This window comes from Pseudophryne corroboree, chromosome 5 (genome assembly GCF_028390025.1).
Source record: "Pseudophryne corroboree isolate aPseCor3 chromosome 5, aPseCor3.hap2, whole genome shotgun sequence".
Classification (NCBI taxonomy): domain Eukaryota; kingdom Metazoa; phylum Chordata; class Amphibia; order Anura; family Myobatrachidae; genus Pseudophryne; species Pseudophryne corroboree.
Window position 1 is genome coordinate 440,679,862 of NC_086448.1, and position 23,991 is coordinate 440,703,852.

The 23,991-nt window shown below is 44.2% G+C and overlaps 1 protein-coding gene and 1 long non-coding RNA gene across 38 annotated transcripts in view; both read left to right on the top strand.

The window, feature by feature from the left end:
- LOC134927837 (uncharacterized) overlaps positions 1-23,991 on the top strand; it is a 1,188,393-nt gene that overhangs the window by 409,274 nt on the left and 755,128 nt on the right. The window lies entirely within an intron of this gene.
- On the top strand, positions 1,299-22,843 carry LOC134929114 (uncharacterized). The gene is made up of 6 exons (XR_010178292.1): positions 1,299-1,549; positions 21,192-21,563; positions 21,648-21,806; positions 21,946-22,085; positions 22,225-22,369; positions 22,674-22,843. It is a non-coding gene; the product is annotated as an uncharacterized LOC134929114 (long non-coding RNA).

A 23,991-nucleotide genomic window follows, 5' to 3' on the forward strand; every position in this document is an offset into this window, starting at 1 on the left:
GGTGTCTATCTGGAGTTCTATCTCTAAATTTAGGGATAAATGGTGTTAGAGATCTCCGCGGTGGGCTTATCCTAATATTTCTATCGTATGTTGGTCTGCAGTAACCACATGTTGTTGTTTGAGTGTATCCCTGTGGTTTCCTTTTATTGAATTTGGATTTATTTACTTTCATTTTGGTGTTCTCTCTATCCTCAACCTCTATAGGGTTATCTGCTTCTAATTTGACTCTATTGAATTTTTTTAATTTCTTTTCCATTAATTGTCATTGTGCTCTTTTCACTCTAACCTCTATATCTCTCTCTAGATCTTTATATTCCTCAGAGTTAGCATATGGGGTTACCAAAGACCTGTATACAGTAATTTCTTCTAATTTTGTCAACTCTCTTTTCCTCTCTCTGATGATAAGTCTCATCAGAGAAAAGGAGCAGTTGTTGACAATGTCCTCCCATTCTTTTTTTAAATCATCCCTTGAGGTCTCAAAAGTGGAAGTTTTTAGAATTTTCAGGCCTCGTGGAATCATCTCATTAGTTAGGTATCGCTCTAATGTGGTGGTTTCCCACCATAACCTGCTTTCTTTAATGATGGAAATCTCTAATTTTTCCATGATCCCATGTAAATCCCCATCAAGTAATTCTACCTGATCAGTATCTCCTCCAAAATTTATTTAAAACATAGACCGTCTGTGGTCTCTGTAGGAAAACATATTTATGCTCGTTGCTGCCGTACTGGTTTACTTTCCAATGGTGAGAAAATGAATAGCAAAGTATCAAAAGGAAGGATAGTATAACCAATGGCGCAATGCTGCTGTAGTGCTTGGAGGTTTAAAAACAAATGTCACCACATTTAAAACATACGATCAAACAAAAAATATAAACCTCCTTAGTACATTCAGCGCAAATGCATATAGCAAGGAAAAGGAATACGTCCCTGATTCAAAATGTTTTAAATGTGGTGACATTTATTTTTAAACCTTCAAGCACTACAGCAGAATTGCACCATTGGTTAAACTATCCTTCCTTTTGATACTTTCCTACCACAAAACGTTCAAGACATAAGATGGGTATTCGATAAATTCAGGTTAAGATCAGTTTGGATTATGGGCCAACATTTTTTAGAAGAACAATTAAATTACTATCATAATTGTACCTGCCGTATTTACCCAAAGTAAAAGGGGAATTTTAGGAGCAAAATGTTAGGAGCAAAATTTTAGGTGCTGTGACCTCCCTCCCCTGTGTAGCGGTTAGATGCCAGCACAAACCCCCCTCCCCCTCTGCTCACCCGCCCGCTGGTGTGTCTTGTCCAGCGACTGCTCTGGGAACCCGTCCTGCCTGCTGTGAGCTGGGAGGATCGGCTGGGGACCAGAAGATCATAGCCGCTGGCCTCTGCTGACCCCGCCGCTGCTCTCCTCGTGGTGCCTGTAATCGCTACCCGACCTGTCTCCCGGCCTGCCACGATCACACGGCCTCCTTTCTCCCCCTGCTGCAGGAAGCTGAGAGGAGGTGCTGGTCAGTTCTCCCCAGCGCTTGTGCCTGCATGTCTCATAGGACAGGTGAGCTCTGTAAGGGGTGGTACCCCTATGTTTGTATTAGGCTGTTCCCCTTCTCTCCCTGTGCATTCTCCTGCATCTCTCTGGAAGCTCTAAAAAGTGCAGCAGCTGCTCAACCCTGCATCCAGTGCTCTCTGCCTGTGCTGGGACCTCTACACTAGGCAGAAGCAGCCTCAACAAGCTCTCCAATATCACTACCTTCAAAGGCCCTCCAAATCTAGGTATTTGCCCCTGAGTGCCCCTATCACAATTTTTTTCTAGAGGTTATTAGTGTAAGCCACTAGTGCGCCTATCACTAAAAAAGGGGCTTATATCTTGTAAACAGCATTATATGGATGCATTATATGTGATTCATTATAATCTCATAGAGACCTGCATGGGAATACCAACCGAATAATGCTAATTTATAGCCACTTTTCAATTTTTTGGCTAGGATAGAGTACAATACGCACAAGCCCAATTCTTTAGCTAATTGTGCCTGCACAAAATGGTCTGGAGTTATCAATCAGGACAAAAATTAATTCTGATGTGCCGATATTTAATCTGAATTACGATCCAGAGAACAATTTCAATCTTGAACTACTTGCTATAAACACTTCTTGTACCAGGGAGAGAAATATCTACGGTTTTGTATGAGTATAATTACCAGTAATATCATTTTTACCATTCAAAGGTTAAGAATTACAGCGGTATTTTGGAGCAAATTAACAGGTCATTTCCGTTGTGTCAACCCTATTCCTACCAGAATATAGAGCTGCCATCTGTGCTCATATATTTGCTTTGATACTAGATACACGTGGGTTGCAATGACAAGCTGGTAGAATACTTACTATAGAGATATATATGTATATATTCTTTTTGTATTCTTCTCTTAACACTTTTTGTGACACAAATATTTGTGATACTAATATGCATATGTTTTGAAACCACATGCACATGAGCTGCAGGGATAAAAGCTTTGAGCTATTCATTATATATCCCTTACAGACAGGCGCTTCTTTTGACACGAGTACTCGAGACAGTTTATTTATTATCTGGTCTCCAGTACATACTGTCTTGTCAGCCATACATTGTTGCAGAATGGTGGATGCAAATCTGTATCAAATTACATTAGTACTGATACTGCAGTCTTGAACAGTAGACTGGTGTAAAGGGTGACCATATGTTACAAAACTTTAATTTAATTTATTGGGCTCCTTCTCTTTTCCTTTTTCACTCCTTGGAATAAATACGGGAATTATTATCCTGGAAAGGCACTGATAGGTGGTTTATGCGTAATATGAACCCCTCTATTTTGAGGGCTATTAAGGCTATAATACTATAGAGATTACCATCACAATTTAATCTCCGAAGGGAGCTCATCAGTAGCTAATCAGCACTGATTAATCTCAATAATATTTCACTTGGCTTATTAAATTGTACAAACCCCTCTTGCCTAACAAAAAAATTATTGGACGTTGACATCATCCCGTAGGCAATCATTTTATCTATTACTTTTTGCACTTTCAGGCTATCAGATTAAATACTATGCCTGTTTATGGTGACTATTTTTAAGTATGGAAATAAAAGTTAAATTTTTTTAATATAGAACAATTATTACAAAAGAGTGCGCCACACACTAAGCCCCTTTTTTAGTGATAGGCCCACTAGTGGCTTACACTAATAACCTCTAGAAAAAAATACTGTAACCCAGCTTAGTGGCGCACCTCCAACACTAACTTATCTTACCAAGGGCCTTTCTTGGTCCTGATTATAATTCTTTTCCTGAATGGTTGGTTTCATCAATATCCTTTAATTAATTCCTCTACACCTGTGCAGTGTCCTTTGGACTTTGTGTCCCCTCCCTAGATTGCCCCTATCACTAACCTGACGGTGCAGTACTGTTGAGAAGTTCAGATTATTTCTAATAAACATTTAAAATGCCAGCGTTAATGTATGTTGCGGACGCAAGGTGCATCTTATTACCATATACGATAAAAGTGTGCTGTACGTCGCAAACACTACATCCCTTAAGAAGCACTCGCACACATTGTATGAGTTCCAATGCTCATAGATGTATATATTTGATATTAAAAGGATATGTATACAATATATCACATGTACAGTATATATCATTCAGATATAATGTTACAATTACACAAGAAGCAGATAGTTACAAAAGAATCCATTACAGCCACAGCCAGCATACATTACTATTTCCCTCAATGCACACTCCGCTCCATCTCTCTCTCTCAGCAAACATCAGCAACTAAACAACAGCAAACAGCAACTAACAGAAGTTCTTGGGTGAGAGGAATCACCTATATATTGTGTATTGGGGGAGAAGTACATGTCTGGGACTGAGTCTTCTCTTATTGGTCCAGAGGAGGGAGATATCTCATTCATGATGTGTCATTGGTCAGTTCATATGCAAGCAACGTCCAGCCTTGAAGATGACATCATAGGGGTTGGCCACTGGTTTCTGCTGCACACATGCTGTCTTTGTTCTCAGTTGAATTGTGGCTTCATATTCATACATTCAATCATAACTAATCATTGCAATGTGCTACAACCTAACCACAGCTATCAAACCAACACACTCATTCCCCTGATTATTTTGACATCAAGCATGACATGTTTATCTTGTTCCGTTCCAATAATACATATATATCGGATGTTAAACTCAATTATATAAATACATTTTCTCTTACATCCTAGAGGATGCTGGGGACTCCATGGGGTATAGACGGGATCCACAGGAGCTTGGGCACACTGAAAAGACTTAAGACTGGGTGTGAACTGTCTCCTCCCCCTATGCCCCTCCTCCAGACCTCAGTTAGACTTTGTGCCCAGGACTGACTGGACACTCACTAGGGGAGCTCTACTGAGTTTCTCTGGAAAAGACTTTTGTTAAGTTTTTTATTTTCAGGGAGACCTGCTGGCTACAGGCTCCATGCAACGTGGGAGTGAGGGGAGAGAAGCAGACCTACTTCTTCTTAGTTTAAGGGCTCTGCTTCTCGGCTACTGTACACCATTAGCTCCAGAGGGTTCGATCACTTGGTGCGCCTAGCTGCGCTTGTTCCCGGAGCCACGCCGTCACCCCCTCAATAAAGCCAGAAGAAAGAAGTCGGGTGAGTATGAGAAGATCAGAAGACTTCAGGACGGCAGAAGACTTCGGTGACCAGGTAAAGCGCAGCGGTGACGCTGCGCTCCATGCACCCACACATATAACTGATGGCACTCACAGGGTGCAGGGCGCTGGGGGGGCACCCTGGGCAGCAGGTCACTGAGGTCCGGGAAGCCGGCAGCTTAGCGCGCGGCTCACAGCACCATCTTTTCTCTCCACGCGGCTGAAGGAGACGCTGGGCCGGACCTCCGATCACTCCTCGCAAGTAACGGGGAGATTTCTCAGGGGGGGGGCGCAGTGTGGTGCATTATTTGGTTTTAAAGCAGCACTGGTCATATATATCCCCTACAGGGATATATAGGTGCTGGGGTGTGAGCTGGCATACTCCCTCTGGGTCTCTCTCTCTGGGCTTCACTGTAGGCCTGTCCCCTAGCTGTGACATTCGGTGTGTGTGTCGCTGTGTCGGTTAAATGTGTCGACATGTCTGAGGCTGAATGTGATTCACCGGAGGAGGTTGTTGGGGGTGCGGTTGTGGGTCTGGATTTAGGTCTGTCGGCACAGCCGACACCTGATTTACTCACGTTACTAAGTACAATCAATACAAATGTAGCTTCTTTATCAAAGAGGTTAGATAAGTCTGAGTCACAGACGCAGGTGTGGAAGAAGTCCATAGAGGAGGCTTTATCTCAGGTACAGACCCCATCGGGCTCGCAAAAGCGGCCGTTTACTCAAGTGGTAGATACTGATATCGACACGGACTCTGATTCTGAGGTCGATTTTTCTGAGGCGGCTTTGCATCCGCGTTTAGTGAAGAGTATTCAGTACATGATTGTGGCTATAAAGGATGTTTTGCACATTTCTGATGAACCTGCGGTGCAGGAAACAAGGATTTGTTTGTTCAAAGGGAAAAAACCTGAAGTGAAGTTTCCCCCCTCTCATGAAATGAATACTCTTTGTGAAAAAGCTTGGGAGTCGCCGGATAAGAGGTGGCAGATTCCCAAGAGGATTTACATGGCGTATCCTTTCCCCTCTGATGACAGGGAAAAATGGGAGTCGTCTCCAAATGTTGACAAAGCTCTGTCTCATTTGTCTAAGAAGGTGGCACTTCCGTCCCCTGACACGGCAGCTCTCAAGGATCCGGCGGATCGCAAGCTGGAGACTTCTCTGGAGTCAATTTTCGCTGATACAGGCGCATTGCTCAGACCTGCGGTGGCGTCGGTGTGGGTGAGTAGTGCTATTGCTAAATGTGCTGAGAATTTAGCTGCTGATATGGATACCCTTGATAAGGATAATGTTCTTTTGACTCTTGGTTATATCAAGGAAGCTGCAGATTACCTGAAGGATGCGGCGAGGGATGTTTGTCTCTTGGGATCAAGAGCCAATGCCATGTCAATATCGGCCAGGAGGACGTTGTGGATCCATCAATGGAATGCTGATGCCGACTCCAAGAGAGCTATGGAAGCTTTACCCTTCAAAGGTAATGTCTTGTTCGGGGACGGCTTGGCGGACCTGGTCTCTACCGCGACGGTGGGTAAGTCCTCTTTTCTTCCCTATGTTCCCACACAGCACAAAAAGGCACCACATCAGCATATGCAGTCCTTTCGTCCTAATAAATACAGGCGTGGAAAGGGTTCGTCCTTCCTCGCTTCAAAGGGTAAAGGAAGGGGTAGGAAGTCGCCTGCCGTGTCGGGCGCCCAGGACCAAAAGTCCTCCCCTGCCTCTACCAAGTCCACCGCATGACATTGGGGCTTCCCTGGGGGAGTCCGGACCGGTGGGGAGCCGTCTCCGAGTCTTCAGTCAAGTCTGGATTCATTCAGGTCTCGATCCTTGGGTCCTAGAGATTGTATCTCTTCATGATACAAGCTGGAGTTTCGGGAGGTGCCCCCTCACCGGTTTTTAGTTTCGCCCTTACCAGCGTCTCTTCCGGACAGGGAGCTGGTGTTGGCAGCGATACAAAAATTGTGTCAACGGAAGGTCATCGTTCCAGTTCCCCCGTTACAATGGAGGGAGGGGTTCTACTCGAGCCTATTTGTGGTGCCGAAACCGGACTGTTCGGTCAGACCGATTCTGAATCTAAAATCCCTCAATCCATACTTGAAAGTTTTCAAGTTCAAGATGGAATCTCTTCGAGCTGTGATTTCCAGCCTAGAAGGGGGGGATTGTATGGCGTCAGTCGACATAAAGGATGCCTACTTACACACCCGATATTTCCTTCGCATCAGGCCTTCCTCAGGTTTGCGATACAGGACTCTCATTACCAATTTCAGACGTTGCCGTTTGGCCTTTCCACGGCCCCGAGGGTTTTCACCAAGGTCATGGCAGAAATGATGGTTCTCCTTCGCAAGCAAGGGGTTTCAATTATCCCGTACTTGGACGATCTCCTGATAAAGGCGAGGTCCAAGGAAAGGCTGCTAAGGAGTGTAGATTTGGTGCTGTCGGTGCTTCGACAGCACGGTTGGGTGCTAAATTTACCAAAATCTCAGTTGATTCCGACCACCCGGCTGTCTTTTCTGGGAATGATTCTGGACACGGAGTTACAGAGAGTTTTTCTTCCACAAGAAAAGGCGCTAGAACTGCAGTTGTTGGTGAGGGAACTTCTGAGGCCGAAGACTGTGTCCATCCATCAATGTACGTGTCACAACTGAGGGCCTGAGCTGACGGGAGGAAGCCTCAGTTGTGGGGGCTGAGGGGAAGCTAAACTTCGGAGGTTTAATCAGACCCCTGGACATATGAGTAGGATGTAAAAAGGTTGCCCGAAGGCGTGACCATGACAACCAGGATTAAAAGTCAATAAAAGTTTATTATCTCTGCTCACCAAGTAACACCAAGATGGCTGCATCACCTTTTGCATGCTCCTGATCATCTCCATAAAACAGCTGAAATTCACCACAACTGACCTATAAATCATCGTAAATATCCAAGGACTTACCTTTAACTTGTTCTACTCTACGCGGACATCTGATCAAAACCAACGGATTGCATTCCTGCGCTGAGATACACACTAGATTGAAACCTCTGCAACTCTCCACTTAGAAATCCTTCAGTTTGGAATCTACTGTGCTCTGCATTGGACATCCCAGACAAGGTACTGTGAACTACAACCTATATTTGGCTCCATCCAGCCCCTCACTTAGACATCATTCACCTCTGTTCTCTGAGCAAAAAATAACTGACTTCTTGCATTAATCAACTAATATACAGCATATTCAGGCTCTGAATCACTGAAGGGTCACTGCTCACTTCAGTTTGCAAGAGCCATTCCAAAGGACACATGTTATCACTACCCCCCACAAGAAATTTACTTCAAAGGCCTCTCACACTGAGATCTTTCACACCTACACTACAGGAATTGGATTCTAACACCTCACCACAAGGCTGCTTTTGACTAAATCAGCAACAGAAAAAGCAGTTATTTTATTTACAGTATCACTTGTTTCAAATATACCCATTGTATTAAGGAGCAGCAATAGGTTACAGCAACAACGATTATAGAGATTACAATCTAAAATGGCGCCGCAGATGGCTGCCTCGGAGCTACGCAGCTCAGCCAAAATACCTGTTTCCCCTTGTTTTCCCTTGCCCTTGTCTACCCCACCGGTGACCAAATACAGCAGGGAAGCCCTCCTTAGTTGGAGCGCTCCCGAGGTGCTTACCACACGTTCGGGCCCGTCGGCGAGCGGATCAGCGGCCCTTGCAGCCCTCGCTGCCCTTGCTGCCCTGTGTGGCAAGGATGCAGACGTTGTGGACACCGAAGTGGATGACCGAGCGGCCGCGCCCCCCCGCAGCCCAGGTGGCGACTGGCGGATGGATCACCGGCCCCGGAAAGAGAATGACGGAGGCCCTCATGTCGGCCCTAGTAGAAGGACCTGGACTCAGAGGAGAGGCTGTCGCGCAGGAGCCCTAGTGAGGTGGCGGCGGCGGCGAGGGCACCGGTCTGCACTACCCGCGATCCTGCTTTCGAATGTGCGCTCACTGGCAAACAAGTTCAACGAATTGTCCCTCCTTCTGGGCAGCGCAGGGTCAGGCATTACAGGGTCATCCGTCCTCTGCTTTACAGAGACGTGGCTGGACGATCATATTGCGGACAACCCGATGTCTCTGCCGGGCTTCAGTCTCTTCAGGGCCGATCGCTCCAAGGTTCTCTCAGGAAAAACGAAGGGTGGTGGCATCTGCTTCTACATCAATGACGGATGGTGCACCAATGTCACGATCATAGGCAAATCATGCAGCCCTCACCTGGAGATGCTGAGTATCAACTGCAACCCCTTCTATTCCCCCCGGGAATTTGCCTCAATTGTCCTTGTGGGAGTGTACATCCCCCCCCTCGCCTGCGCGAACGAAGCCCTGCACCACCTGGCCATATGTATATCCGACATAGAACAAAAACACCCAGATTCTCTGCTTATAGTACTGGGTGACTTCAACAGAACTAACCTGAGCAAGGAGCTACCTAAGTACAAACAACAAGTCACGTGTCCCACTAGGGAAGGGCGCACCCTTGATCACTGCTACACTACCCTCAAGTCTGCCTTCCGGTCTATCCCGCGTGCTGCACTCGGCCTATCTGACCACTGCCTTGTCCACCTACTCCCTACCTATACACAGAAGCTGAGAGCAGTTAAGCCTGTCATTAAGACTGTGAAGAAATGGACCAATGAGGCCAAGATGAAGCTCCAGGCCTGCTTTGACTGCACGGAATGGGGGGTCTTTGAAGCCTCGGCAACCGACCTGAATGACTTGACAGACACTGTCACATCCTACATCAGCTACTGTGAGGACATGTGTGTACCTACCAAGACTTACCGCATTTACAACAACAACAAGCCCTGGTTCAATGCCCAGCTCAGGCAACTTCGTCGAGCCAAAGAGGAGGCCTATAGCAGCGGTGACAGAGTACTATACAACCGTACTAGGAACTCTCTGACTAAAGGAATCAGGCTAGCAAAAAAGTGGTTCTCGGACAAGCTGACAAACGATCTCTCCACCAATGACCCTGTATCTGTATGGAAAGGAATGCAATCCATAACCAACTATAGGAAAACATCAAAGTCCACCGCCATGCACCAAGACCTTGCAGATGAACTGAACCACTTTTATTGCAGGTTCGCAAAAGAAGTCCCCTGCAACCCAAACAATCACCTCTACAATGCCCCGAACACCGACGGCCAACCCCAGGCACTGCAAGTCACCCAAGAAGAGGTGGAGGCATTGTTCAAAAGGACCAAAACCAGGAAAGCTCCGGGACCTGACGGAGTGTCACCATCTGCCCTAAGAGCATGTGCGGGTCAGCTCGCCCCCATATTCACCAAGATCTTCAATAAATCGCTGGAGCTACAGAAAGTCCCTTCCTGCCTCAAAAGGTCTACTATAGTCCCAGTCCCCAAGAAACCCACTATCACGAACCTGAACGACTACAGGCCGATAGCACTGACGTCTGTGGTCATGAAAACGTTCGAGCGTCTGGTTTTGAATAACCTGAAAACTGTGACTGGCCCCCAACTGGACCCCCTGCAGTTCGCCTATCGCTCGAATCGGTGTGTCGAGGATGCAGTCAACCTGGGCCTGCACTACATTCTACAGCATCTAGACATTCCCGGTACCTACGCGAGGGTCCTGTTTGTCGATTTCAGCTCGGCCTTCAATACAATCGTCCCCAGCATCCTCCACCCCAAATTACTTCGCCTAGGGGTCCCAGAAGCTACCTGTTCCTGGATAATAGACTTCCTGACAGATAGGACACAGGTGGTGAAAGCGGGGGAATTCACCTCTCAAGCGCGGTCCATTAGTACAGGGGCCCCTCAGGGCTGTGTCCTCTCACCCCTGCTCTTCTCCCTGTACACAAATGACTGTACCTCAGAGGCGCAATCAGTAAGGATCATCAAATTCGCCGATGACACCACCGTCATCGGCCTCATCAAGGATGGGGACGAATCGGCCTATAGACGGGAAGTAGACCGGCTGGCCCAGTGGTGCAGCCACAACAACCTTGACCTCAACCCCCTCAAAACTGTCGAGATGATAGTGGACTTCAGGAAGAAGTCATCTAGTGCACCTCCGCTAACGATTGCTGACAGTGTGGTATCGCTAGTGGACTCCTTCAAGTTTCTAGGGACCACAATCTCCAGGGACCTTAAATGGGGGTCCAACGCTGACGCCACTGTTGGGAAAGCGCAGCAGAGGTTGTTCTTCCTCAGGCAACTAAGGAAGTTCAACATCTCACAGAAGCTCCTGCTCCTCTTCTACTCCGCGATTGTGGAGTCGGTACTGTGCTCCTCAATACTCGTATGGTACAGCTCCGCCAGCGCGAGGGACAGATGCAGGCTCCAAAAGGTGGTCAGAACCGCAGAGAAGATCATCGGGGCCGACCTTCCCTCAGTCCAGGACCTATACTTGTCCAGAGCTAAAAAGCGGGCAATGAAGATAGTAAAAGACCAGCTACACCCCAGCCACAGCATGTTTAACTTGCTTCCTTCAGGCAGGCGTTACAGGGCTGTCCCCGCCAGATCCACCAGAAGCCTCAAAAGTTTCTTTCCCCAAGCTGTCCGCCTGCTGAACTCCTGAACATTGACTGACTAGACGTACATGTAACTAACTTGTGTCCCTACGGTATACCTATCTGTGTAACTTTACTTGCCCCCCCCCCCCCCACACACACACACACACACACACACCTGCTTACCTGTTACCTACTTGGCTGTTGTATAGCAAACCGAATACAAATTCCTAGTATACGTAAGTATACCTGGCCAATAAAGCTGATTCTGATTCTGATTCTGATTAACAAAACTCCATGTATTCACAGCAGTGGTAAATGAATGCAGAAATACAGCAGATACGATAAACAGTTCCTGGAGAACTATGGGTTTGGCAATGGCCACAGGGTACTGGTAGCAGTAGGTACAGTTCTTAATGTCCCAGAGATGGAATGTGCTTACCAGACCCATCCGTAGTATTAAGTGTAGCCAAGGAACACACCAGCAGATGTATCACTGGAATCCGGTAACACTGTAGTTGAGGTAGCTGCTGTGAATGCTGGATGGAACCAGCCAGGTGTTAGAACATGGAGTGGATGCTGGATGGAACCAGCCAAGTAGTAGAATGAAGCTAGGGAGCGAGGATATAGGAACCGATGGTGTGCGGGTACCGATGGTTTGCAGGTACCGACGGTATGCAGGTAGCCGCTGGAGACGCACCGGCTCTTTAAGGAAGCTGATCACTGCTGGAAGCTGACCGCTGGAAGCCTATGAAGCTGTAGCTGGAAGCTGGAACAAACACAGAAGACTGCAGAGTCAGGCTGCACTGCAAGGTGGTAAGCAGGTGCGGGTCTCTTAGTGGTAACTGGAAACAGGTGCTGGAAACCTGGAATGAAAACAACCACAGGAGAGAGAGACTGGAAACAAGGTTTGACAACCAAAGCACTGACGATTTCCTGGTGCAGGCTCAATCCCTTTATACCCCTAGGTATGCAGGGATTGGATGAGCAGTTAGGCAGACTTCAGCGGAGCTATGGATTGGAGGTCAGGATCATGTGACTAGAACTAAGATGGCTGCGTCCATACCAGCCAGTGGAGGGAAACCTTGTTTGTAACACCACATGGAGATTCCTCTGTAATGGCGGCGGTGAACACAGAGAACGCCGACTTGCGTCTCAAACCTCCAGCACTAAATCGTACCATTCCTTATTTGAAGCGAACTACCCCCCCCACCCCCCTACCCTTATTTAAAGAAATATCTCAGCGCATTCAATCTTGGTGAAAACACTTTATTTCTTGGATAGGCAGGATCAATGCTATTAAAATTAATGTTCTCCCCGAATTATTATACCTTTTCCAGACCCTACCTATCCCTGTCCCCCCCCCCCCCCCCCCGTACTCTGAAAACCCTCCAGACTCAATTCTGTAAATTTATATGGAACGATAAAAAGCCTAGGTTTCGCAGGGAAACTCTTCAGAAAAGCTCCATATGTGGTGGCTTGGGCCTTTCCTTCATTTGCGAGATACTACAATGCCACGGTCCTGAGTCAATTAGTCGCTTTGCACTCTCCAGGTTGTTTGAAATGGTGGGTGGACCTGGAAGGCGGCCTGGTCCAGGTTGATTCTATTTCTAAACTCCCGTGACTTCCTAGAATTCACCGGCCTATAAACATCAAGTCTATTCCTACAGTATCTCTCACATTGTCGGTCTGGGACTCACAACACAATAAGCTATCTCTCTATACATCCCCCTCCCCTCTAACCCCTATCTGGAATAATCCCTCCTTCCTCCCGGGTCGTTCCCCTCATATGGCCTCTATTTGGTCCAGCGCAGGTATCACTCGTCTACATAATTTCCTCCACAATAACACACCCTACTCCTTTGCAGACCTTCAAGCAAAACACTCTATCCCCACGTCCTCGTTCTACCAATACCTCGAAATCCTAAACTTTGCTCTGTCTGCTACGAGAAAAATGCCTCTTTCTACTCTTCTGACCCCTATGGAACGTCTGTGTTCATCGCTCTATGGATGGAGGCATTATTTCTACTTTATATCAAACTATCTTGACACCCATTTCCCCCTCTTGTGCCCTGCATGAAACCGCCTGGGAAACAGATCTGGGGACCCCCCTTGAAGAGGAATAATGGGATGATATACGTTCGAATATTTCTAAGTGCTCAATCAGCGTGTCTGTTAAAGAAAACTCCTACAAGGTATATACACGGTGGTATCTTGTTCCAGACTGCTTACACCAAATGTATCCCAACACGCCCAACCTTTGCTGGCGCCAATGTGGTTAAATTGGATCATATTTTCATATCTGGGGTGTTGTCCCAAGCTTGCGCCATTATGGACCTTGGCCATGTTTGGTGATTTAAAAGTCAATATTACCACAGCCGTCCTCACTGGACTATTGGGGAACACTGGTCCGTTCACTCCTGGCCCTGGTAGCAAATTCCTTTATTGGGTCATATCTGGAGGTCTGGATCTGGTTCCACAGCATAAGGAGATGTTAAGAATATAAGGATTTCTCCTGATGTCCACAGGGTCATATAAAAATGCATTTCTCTGCCTTTCCCCCATTTTTCGGCGGCTTCCTCAGTCAGTAATTTTTCCTTTCAGCCTGGAGTCCTTTTATTTAAAATTTTCGCGGTGCAAGCATGCATGTAGCCGCGTGTGTTCCAAGCCTCGATTTCACTCTGTAATACGTGGAGCCTGACCGCATTGGCCACCCGGCTCGATTCACAAGCTGCACATCGGTTGTAAATAATAATCAAGGCTCTCCTTAGCCGCTCTCAGGGTCATCACCCGTTTTCATTTAGATAAATTAGCAGCTACCAAAAGATTTATTCATTAGCCATTCTAACCGTAAATGCACTTATATTACAACATTTTAAACCACAGAAAGAAACAAATATATATGGATAAATATGATCCTTAGTCCTTATAGTTATTATAACTCTATCTTATAAAGCATCCAAAATATTTTTATTGACAGCAGAATATAGCCTCTAGTATCTTCTACATAAAATATAATGTTTCCAAACATTATTCTTAAAAGTTTATAATTTTAAGGAACAGGCTCCAATTTTCACACAGCATATAGACTGTATCAATCGTGTAGCTAAAATGCCAATCACAGCTATAACCTCCAAACTAATACATAATTTTATTCTTATTTTTGTGTTATTTTTATTTATGTTTATGTTTACTATTTGTTTATCTTATAAACATTGTTACATACAGTTTAATCACTAAATTATCAGTGTAACCATATTCAGACCTATAACAAACCCATTTTAACCCCCAAAAAATCCCATCCAAAACCTTTTCATGATTGTATTAAGGAGCTATAATTTAACCCCATAGGCCTCTCTACTAATACTACATATTTTCTCTCTTAATTATGAAGTCCACAAAAAAGAGACAACCCAGGGATATATTAATAAAAAACCCATCAAACTATATTGTACACTGTTTTAAATGGAGTATCCATTTAACCCTATATACACATGTGTGCACATATTCAAAATTATGCATGTGCACATCCGAGCCCACAGAAATCCCCCACCTATCATTTGTTCTTTCAGATAACGAGAGGAGGGGGAGGGAGGGGGGGGGGGGGGGGGAGGGTGTGAGAGGAAAAAACCCCAAACAATCCAAACCAACCTAGTTCCAAAATATATTATATATTATTGAGTTCCGCCGTATCATTTAGCCCATGCGGAAGTAGGGTATTCAGACGGTAGATCCAATATACTTCCCTACGACACAACTGTCCAAATCTATCACCTCTCCTAATGGTCTTATTTATCTACTCAATAGCTTTAACCCTAATGTCCCCAACGGAAAAACCAGTACATTTTGCAATATGGCAAGAGAGAGGATGGATTTTTAAAACTTTTAATTACATTACGCCGGTGTTCCATAAATCTGGTGTTGAGCATGCGTGTAGTCCGGCCCATGTACTGGTTCCCACAGCCGCACTGTATTATATATATCACAAAAGAAGATTTACAATTTAAAGATTCTTTAATCTGAAAAGAGTCTTCACTATAGTTGGAAACAAACAAAGTTTCTTTTTTATAATTTGTATGTTTACAGGTATTGCATGCCATTCTTTCCACTGTGCAGTTTTCACTCTTGCGCCTAAAATGACTAGACACTAACTTAGATTTTAAATTTTCCGATTTCTTACAAATTATCCTTCCATTTAAATCTACTACTTCTTTCAAGACCTCATCCAACTTTAACAATTCTGAATTTTTCTTGATAATTCTTTTGATCTCATATGCACAATTATTATATTTAGTCATAAATAGAGCTGTTTTTTCCCCTATCACTTTTTCTTTCCTTTTCACTTTTTGTTTTTCCACTAAAATATCTTTTCTATCTATTTTCTTAACCTCCCTTAAAGCTGATTGTATAACTTCACTTGGATATCCTTGTTCCAAAAAGATAGAACCATGGTGGTTGCTTGCCGCTCAAATATTTCTTCCGAGGAACAATTGCGTCTGAGTCTAATAAACTGGCCTTTAGGGATATTTTCTTTCCAGCTCTTCGCATGGGAGCTCCTATAGTCAAAATATCTACTTTGGACAACTTTTTTTTATATATGTTTCTGTTACCAATTCTCCTCTTTCCACTGATAGCGCTATATCCAAAAAAGTTATATTAATTTTACTTATTGTAGAAGTAAAATGAAGACCATAGTCATTTTTATTAAGACCATTAATAAAAGAATTAATGGATAATGTATCCCCCTCCCAAATAATAAATAAATCATCTATCTACCGTATAGGACGAGGTTCGCCCCGAACTCCCTACCCCACACATGTTCCTCCTCAAAACGCCCCATTTATAGGTTGGCGAAGCTCGGGGCAAGCCTCGTCCCCATAGCGGTCCCCCGTGTCTGTAGGTAAGTGCAACCATCAAACAAAAAACAATTGTGCTCCAAAATAAACTTAATTGACTTCAGAACAAAGTCACGCAGGGAGTCGGTCATATCAAGATCTTCGTCAAGATAATATTTACAGCCTCAATACCCTTTTCATGGGGGATATTAGAATATAGGGCTTCTACATCACATGTTATTAAGGTGTATCTTTGTTTCCACTCAACTGTTTTTATCAGATTCAGAAAATGTCTCGTATCTTTAATATAAGATTTTAGACTCCCTATGTGACTCTGTAAATAAAAATCAACAAAGGAAGATAAATTATTCGTGAGTGACCCAACACCAGAAATTATAGGATGACCAGCGGGTGATTGGAGTGATTTGTGGATTTTTAGCAAATAATTAAAGGTGGGCGTGACAGGGTATAAATTATATAAAAAGTGAAAAGTATCTTTGGATATAGCACCCTCATGGAAGGCCACATCTACTAGATCTCTAAGTTCCTTCTGGTAAAGGGCGGTGGGATCACGGTGCAACCTGGCATAGAAGTTCTTATTGTTCAATTGGCGACATGCCTCACAGGTGTAGTCTGCCACATCTAGGACCACGATTCCACCGCCCTTGTCAGCAGGTTTAATCATTAGTTCCCTATCTGAATATAGGGTCTTAATAGCTCTCCTTTCTCCTCTCCTCAGATTGCCTTTAAAAACTTTTTCTCTGCTTTCTCACACATGACTCTAAACTGTTCCATTGTACTATTATAGAACCCCTCTATAAAGGGACCTTTATACTGAAGGTGATAGAACTCTGATTTCTGTTTGAATCTCTCCACTCTCCTCACATCATACATTTTTTCTTTTTAATTTTCCTCTGGATGCCGATGTATATTTTCATCCAGGGACTCTAGGATTGATAAAGCCTCCTGATCATCACTATCCAGAACTATAGGTGACCCCACAGTTCTGGATTTTTTCATTGCTTTCAAGGCAAAGTATCTTTTTCTGCTTGAAGTTCTCACATATTTATTTAGATCTACGAAGAGAGTGAAGAGATTCGGTTTTGTTACAGGGGCGAAATTCAAACCCCTCTCCAAAAGTGATAATTTATCCTCATTAAGTTTCTTTGAAGATGTGTTAAAGATGCCCTTTCCTGTTTTTTTTTTTTTTTTACCTGACACATGGATTCTTTGTGGGATTTCCCCCTCCCTCCTCGTGTTCCTCTTGTTCTCTTTCTCTTTGTCTCTTGGTTTCTCCCTTTATCCTCTCTCTGGGTGCCATACTTCGTCTTTCTAAAAAAGAACGATTATAGGGGGATTCTGCTACCTCATCTGTTTCCGATTTTCTAAATCTATTTCTACTTCTATTTCTCCATTCTGTATGATCCTGTTCATATTCTGGGGTTTGATAGATAGGTTCAAATCTATTTTGGGTGGTATAACTTCTGTTATTATTTCTCCAACCCTCCGCTCCCTTGTGTCTATAGGTCTGTAATGATTCTCCCTGGGTTTTCCTTTGATACCGTGGACTTACATATCTCTGGAACTTGACAGTTTTTCTCTCTCTCTGGGGGGTATTAAAGGTATTCCTTTGTTTTCTATTGTATTCACGTACCTCACCTTTTTCATAATCCCCCAAGTCCCTAGTCATTTTCGATTCTTTTCTTTTTATGAGGGTTTTTTCAAATTCCTCGATCTTTTTTATTAACTTTCATTTCTCTTACTTTGAATTCAGGGTTTGTTTCATAATTTTTAAGTAGACTCTGTGTTTGTTCTATTTCTGTCTGTAGGTTCTGTACTTTCTCCTCTCTGTGTCTAATCAACAGTCTTATAAGATTTTTCGAACATGCATCTAAAATTTGATTCCAGTCATTAGTGAATTTACTCTCCTCACCAAATGTAGGATTTTTTAAGATTCTAAGTCCTCGATGTATCAAATCTCCTTCTAAATATTTTTGCAGAGTAATTTGATCCCACCAATGGCGGGTTTCTGTAGTACATAGATTTTCCAATTTGTTAAATAATCTATGCATGTCCCCTACATCATTGTCCTCCATATTAACCAATGTATTGGAGCCTGTTCCTTTAAGATAAACATTCCTCCTCTCCATCCTATCATTAAGACATTTTAAAGATGTCATTTTTTGGATGCTGTATCTTTAGTTCAATATTTGATCGGCTGCCAGGTATGAGCAAAAAACACAGAAAGATAAAAACAATAAAGATTCCTGGCGCCAACCAAATCCCCTACATGTTTGCCGCAGCTCTCAATTAGGGAATACTCAGCCCTTAAATTAGAATAAAAACAGAAAAAATAGAAAGCGCTGGCAAGCTGTGTGTTAAAAAGGCTTTTTTATTATTTATTATTCATTTCTATAATGTCCTAAAATAAAAATGTATATTTCACACACTATCTCCAATATCCTTTTAACACATGATATACGACAATTGTTACATATAACATATATTTTTATTTTATTTGTCCAAGCTCCAGAGATAAGATTAAATCTGTTATATTCAATTTTGTTAGCAGCCTCTGTTGAGCTTTGAAAAATAACGATACATTTGTTGCAGCTCGTTTCCTAACCAAACATCCACATCTAAAAAAGATACTGTTACCACTTTAAAAATATATATTGTATCCCCAGTACACTTCAGGGGGAATTATCCACAACCATGGATTTCAAAGCACCATACCATAAAAAGTATTGTTTTTTTGACCACTGAGAGTCTTTAGTCCAGGGGTGGGGAACCTCAGGCCCGGGGGCCGTATAAGGCCCGCAAAGCCACTTGATCCGGCCCGGCAAGGCTCACCTAACCGAGGGAGATGCTGGGCGCAGAGCCGTCTTAACAGCAGTGTAGGCCCCTGGGCACAGCAATGCACTGGGGCCCCTACCCACCCACCAGCAGTAGGGATGGGGGGTGCTATCAGCGGCATCTTTAATGTTCCGCGGGGGGGGGGGGGGGGGGGTAGGGGGGTTCTATCTTTCGCTCAGCATGTAGGACCTGGAGAAATCATTTCTGCTAATTACTCCTTTACTGCACAAATGGGGCGGGAAGGAGAACACGAAACTGTAGAAGGGGACATTGTGCTGAATGAAGGGGCCCTGGAACATAACTTCCAGGGTGGTATGGGGTGTTTAATACACAGGGGAGGGGTGGATAGTGGAGTGGGCTTAATATTCATAATTTTCCGGGGGTCAGGGCAGCTTGCTTTACTGCAGATATCTCCAGTTCCTGGAAATAGTTTTCTTAGCTTTAATGGGATAAAAAAAACTAGAGTCCCACCTTTCAGGAGATACTGGGGACTTGGGGATCAGACTTCAGGAGCCAGAGCAATCCACCAACAAATATATAAAACTGCATATTAGGCGTTTGGAGCTGGAGCAGGGACCAGCAGCTTGAAGGCTGATATTTCTGGTTCTGGGCATAGTAGAGACAAGCTGCCAGTGTCCACTGAAAGGGGAGAGTCCCAGCTTTTGGAGTGTACCCTCAGAAAAACTATGAGTCAGCCAGAACCCGAGATATCTGGCTGGGAAGAACAATTAACAGGCTTGAATGGGGACCACTGCTTTGAAGTCGGATATCTCCGGTTCCCCTGGGCCGATTTTCAAAAATCTGGTACCCCTGGAAAGAGGGGACCCTCAGCTATCAGCCTAGTGCCCTTTTACTCCTGGGGCCCTTGGGCAAGAGCCCATTGAGCCCATACGAAAAGACGGCCCTGGCTGGGCGCCCGCTGATATTTTGTTACCAGCGGGCGCCTGGCTCCTTCTCCTCAGCAGCAGCCGGAGGCAGGAGCTGACTCCTGAGCTCCGGCTTCCGGCTCAGGCAGTGTACATGAGCGGCTGTGCGGCGCTATGGCAGAACAGGGACGTGCAGTCAGGGGAGGCAGGGGAGGCAGTGCCTCCCCTGTCATAATGATTAAGATAATACAAAGAAGATGCATATGACACATATTCTGTGCCATATGTATCTTCTTAATATTATTCTTATCGTTGCTGTTTTGTATATGTGTTTGGAAAACACCGATCGTGGTGCCTCCCGTTGTCACTGGGGAAAGTATGGGGAGCGGGAGGTGGGCATGGGCGGGGACTAGCCATGGGCTGTAAAAGCCCATTGAAAATATATGGGAAAGCGGCACCATTAGTGATGGAAAGACGTCATGACGTCTCTCCCATAGTTCTGAGGAGCGGGCGGCCAGGCAGAGGGCAGCGGTCCGGAAGCATGAGCGGGGCTGGTATTTTGTTTTTGTTTTTCTTTTAATGTGTGTGTGTTTGTGTGTGTGTGTGTGTGTGTGTGTGTGTGTAACCGGCGCTACTAGGGGACATATCTAATGGGGCGGGCATAACTACAGGGGGCATATTTAATGGGGCATAACAACTGACTGGGGGCATATCAACTGACTGGGGGCATATCTAATGGGGCATAACAACTGACTGGGGGGTATATCTACTGGGGCAGATCTATGGGGGGCATAACTACTGGGGGCAGGGTCATTTTTAAGTTGATAATTTTTGTATGGCCCCCGAAGGATTTTATAAATATCCAAATGGCCCTCGGTAGAAGAAAGGTTCCCCACCCCTGCTTTAGTCAGTCAGAACCAACAATTAGACACAATTGTGCTTAGATTGTTTCATAAATCCATTTTATATAGCAAAGTCCTCAGCAATCAATTAAAAGTATATAGCTTTTTAAAGTGGTAACAGTATCTTTTTTAGATGTGGATGTTTGCTTAGGAAACGAGCTGCAACAAATGTATCATTATTTTTCCAAGCTCAACAAAGGCTGCTAACAAAATTGAATATAACAGATTTAATCTGATCTCTGGAGCTTGGACAAATAAAATAAAAATATATGTTATATATAACAACTGTTGTATATTACGTGTTAAAAGGATATTGGAGATAGTGTGTGAAATATAAATTTTTATTTTAGGATGTTATAGAAATGAATAATAAATAATTAAAAAAGCCTTTTTAACACACAGCTTGCCAGCGCTTTCTATTGCTTCTGTTTTTATTCTAATTTAAGGGCTGAGTATTCCCTAATTGAGAGCTGCAGCAAACGTGTAGGGGATTTGGTTGGCGCCAGGAATCTTTATTGTTTTTATCTTTCTGTTATGTAAGTTGCATTTTTTTTTAAATATTACCCACTATTTTTTTCCCCCCATAGGCGAAGCGGGTTATCCCAACAAACCTTGGCTCTTGACCCCATTGTCAAATCCTGTCGGTGAAGCCCAAGAATGGTACCAAGAGACACACATTGCATCGCAGGGAATAATTGAGCGTGCCTTCGGTGTACTTAAAACCCAGTTTTGATGTTTAGACTCTTCCGGTGGTGCTCTTCTATACTCACCATCGAAGGTTTGCTGCATAGTAAATGGATGTTGTATTCTACACAACATATGTGTCGCAAACCGTTTGCCGGTGACTCTTTGTCGCAGGGCTTTCCGCAACGGGAACCGTTCTTCTGCTCCACCGGTGGGTATGGACGAAGGACATGAAGCTTGAAGAATTTTGATCAAGACGTATTTTTCCTCAGCCTGTGAGTATACTTGGAATATTTGGATTTTCATGTAAAATCAGTGTGTCATATTTTTTATTAAATTTATTTTTATTTTTATTACAGAGTTGTCCCGTTGACGTCCTGTTGACGTCCTGTTATCCACAAGTTGCATCCTGTTGATGGGTTGTCACAGTTCTTCTGCCAGTTTACCCCCCTGTACCATGGACGGCCTACTTGTGATGTGGACCTGCCCCACCACCATGTTACAAAGACACCCTTCAGGTGAGATGTATTGGCCAAAACGCCCTCTTGTCGGAGTAACCTGTGTGTATGTGCAGTGTTGCTGGTACCTGTAGTTCTTTTCCAGGAAGGATGACATGCTTCCATATACCTTGACTTTAATCCTTTTTCTCTTCCACAGGTCCTACGGAGAATCTTCTCCCAAAGTGAAAAGTACCCTCGTCGGATGTAGGGTGACACTACAGTACCCCAGCTATACCATGAATTGCCTACTTGTGATGTGGACCTGCCCCTCCGCCATGTTACAAAGACACCCTTCAGGTGAGATGAATTGGCCAAAACTCCCTCTTGTCGGAGTAACCTGTGTGTATGTGCAGTGTTGCTGGTACCTGTAGTTCTTTTCCAGGAAGGATGACATGCTTCTATATACCTTGAACTTAATCCTTTTTCTCTTCCACAGGTCCTACGGAGTAGCCCTTCCAAAGTGAAAAGTACCCTCTCCGGATGTAAAGTGACACTACAGTAGCCGTACCCCAGCTATACCATGGACTGCCTACTTGTGATGTGGGCCTGCCCCTCCATCATGTTACAAAGACACCCTTCAGGTGAGATGTATTGGCCAAAACTTCCTCTTGTCGGAGTAACCCAGGCATGTCCAAACTGCGGCCCTCCAGTTGTTGTGAAACTACATATCACATCGTTCCCTGACACAGCTTTGTTGTCAGAATGCTAAAGCTGTGTCAGGGCATGCTGGGATGTGTAGTTTCTCAACAGCTGGAGGGCCACAGTTTGGACAATGACAGTTGTAACCTGTTTTTTTTTCGTGCAATGTTGCTGGTACCTGTTCTTTTCCAGGAGGGATGGCACGATTCTAAATACCTTGAATTTAATCCTATTTCTCTTACACAGGTCTTACGGAGAAAGCCCTCCCAAAGTTAAAAGTACCCTCTCTGGATGTAAAGTGACACTACAGTACCCCCCTCTACCATGGACGGCCTACCACAAGACCTTCAATACCACCGCATTCGTGAAATGCCTTATTGTTAATTTCATTCACCTTTAATTTAAATAAAAAAACACAAAACTTCTAAATTGAAAATTTTATTGAAGAAAATTAAACAGTTGTATTTTCTACTGTTGTGAAAAAAATAAATTGTAATAAAACAAAAAAAGAAGTGTTTGTTCTTCATAAATTCCTTTTTCTTGTGTAGATATCTGTTGAAAAAATTAGAAAATAATAAGTAAAGGGGACTGTAATGATGTCACATTCACATTACTTTTCCAAGAACATTTGTGGAACCACACAGTCCAGCAATGGGTTTTGCTGGACTGTGTGGTTCCCCAAGGGCAGGCATGCCAAAGTGGAAGAGCCGTGGTGTCAGCATTCTGCACTTTGCGACGTACGCACTTGTGGAACCACACAGTCCAGCAATGGGTTTTGCTGGACTGTGTGGTTCCCCAAGGGCAGGCGTGCCAAAGTGGAAGAGTCATGGTGTCAGTATTCTGCACTTTGCCAAGCCTGCACTTGTGGAACCACACAGCCCAGGAATGGGTTTTGCTGGACTGTGTGGTTCCAAGGGCAGGTGGGAAAAGGTTTGTGTAAGTGTGTGTATAGTGAAACATGGTTTTACGCACCTTTGTAAGCACAACATGAACAACGCTGTACACGACTCTTTATCAACCATCCCTATGAAGAATTAAAAAAACTATACTAGTGAATGGTCAAGTAACACAAAAGTGAATTAATAATTTACACACTTTTTCACCAAAGGGTTTTTTAATAAAAAAAAAGTGGTATTAGATTAGCTCTTTGGCCCATCCTATATGTAACCACAAAGAGCTTTCATCAGTTACCACACTCATACATGCCCGCGCATGTATGTCTAGACATAGCTCCTTGGTAGTACCAGGTCGGGGGTAGGGGAGGAGAACACAGATTAAATTGAAACAATATAAAGAAAAAAACAAACTAATGGGAGGGAGAAAATGGAAAGCAGAAAAAATAACATTATAAATAATGAAATAATACGACCGGGCTATCGTGTGCTGTCCTAATCCTCTTCCTCCGGTGGTGGGGACGGTGTCCTTGGCAGCTGTTGAGTGCATTGTATTGGCCTTAGTGGCCGTGCTGGTGTTAAGGCCGGTGTTGGTGGTGGAGGCATCTGGTAAGTGGGGTACATCCCTGTATATCCTTGGTACTGCTGTGACTGTCCATATCAGGATTGTG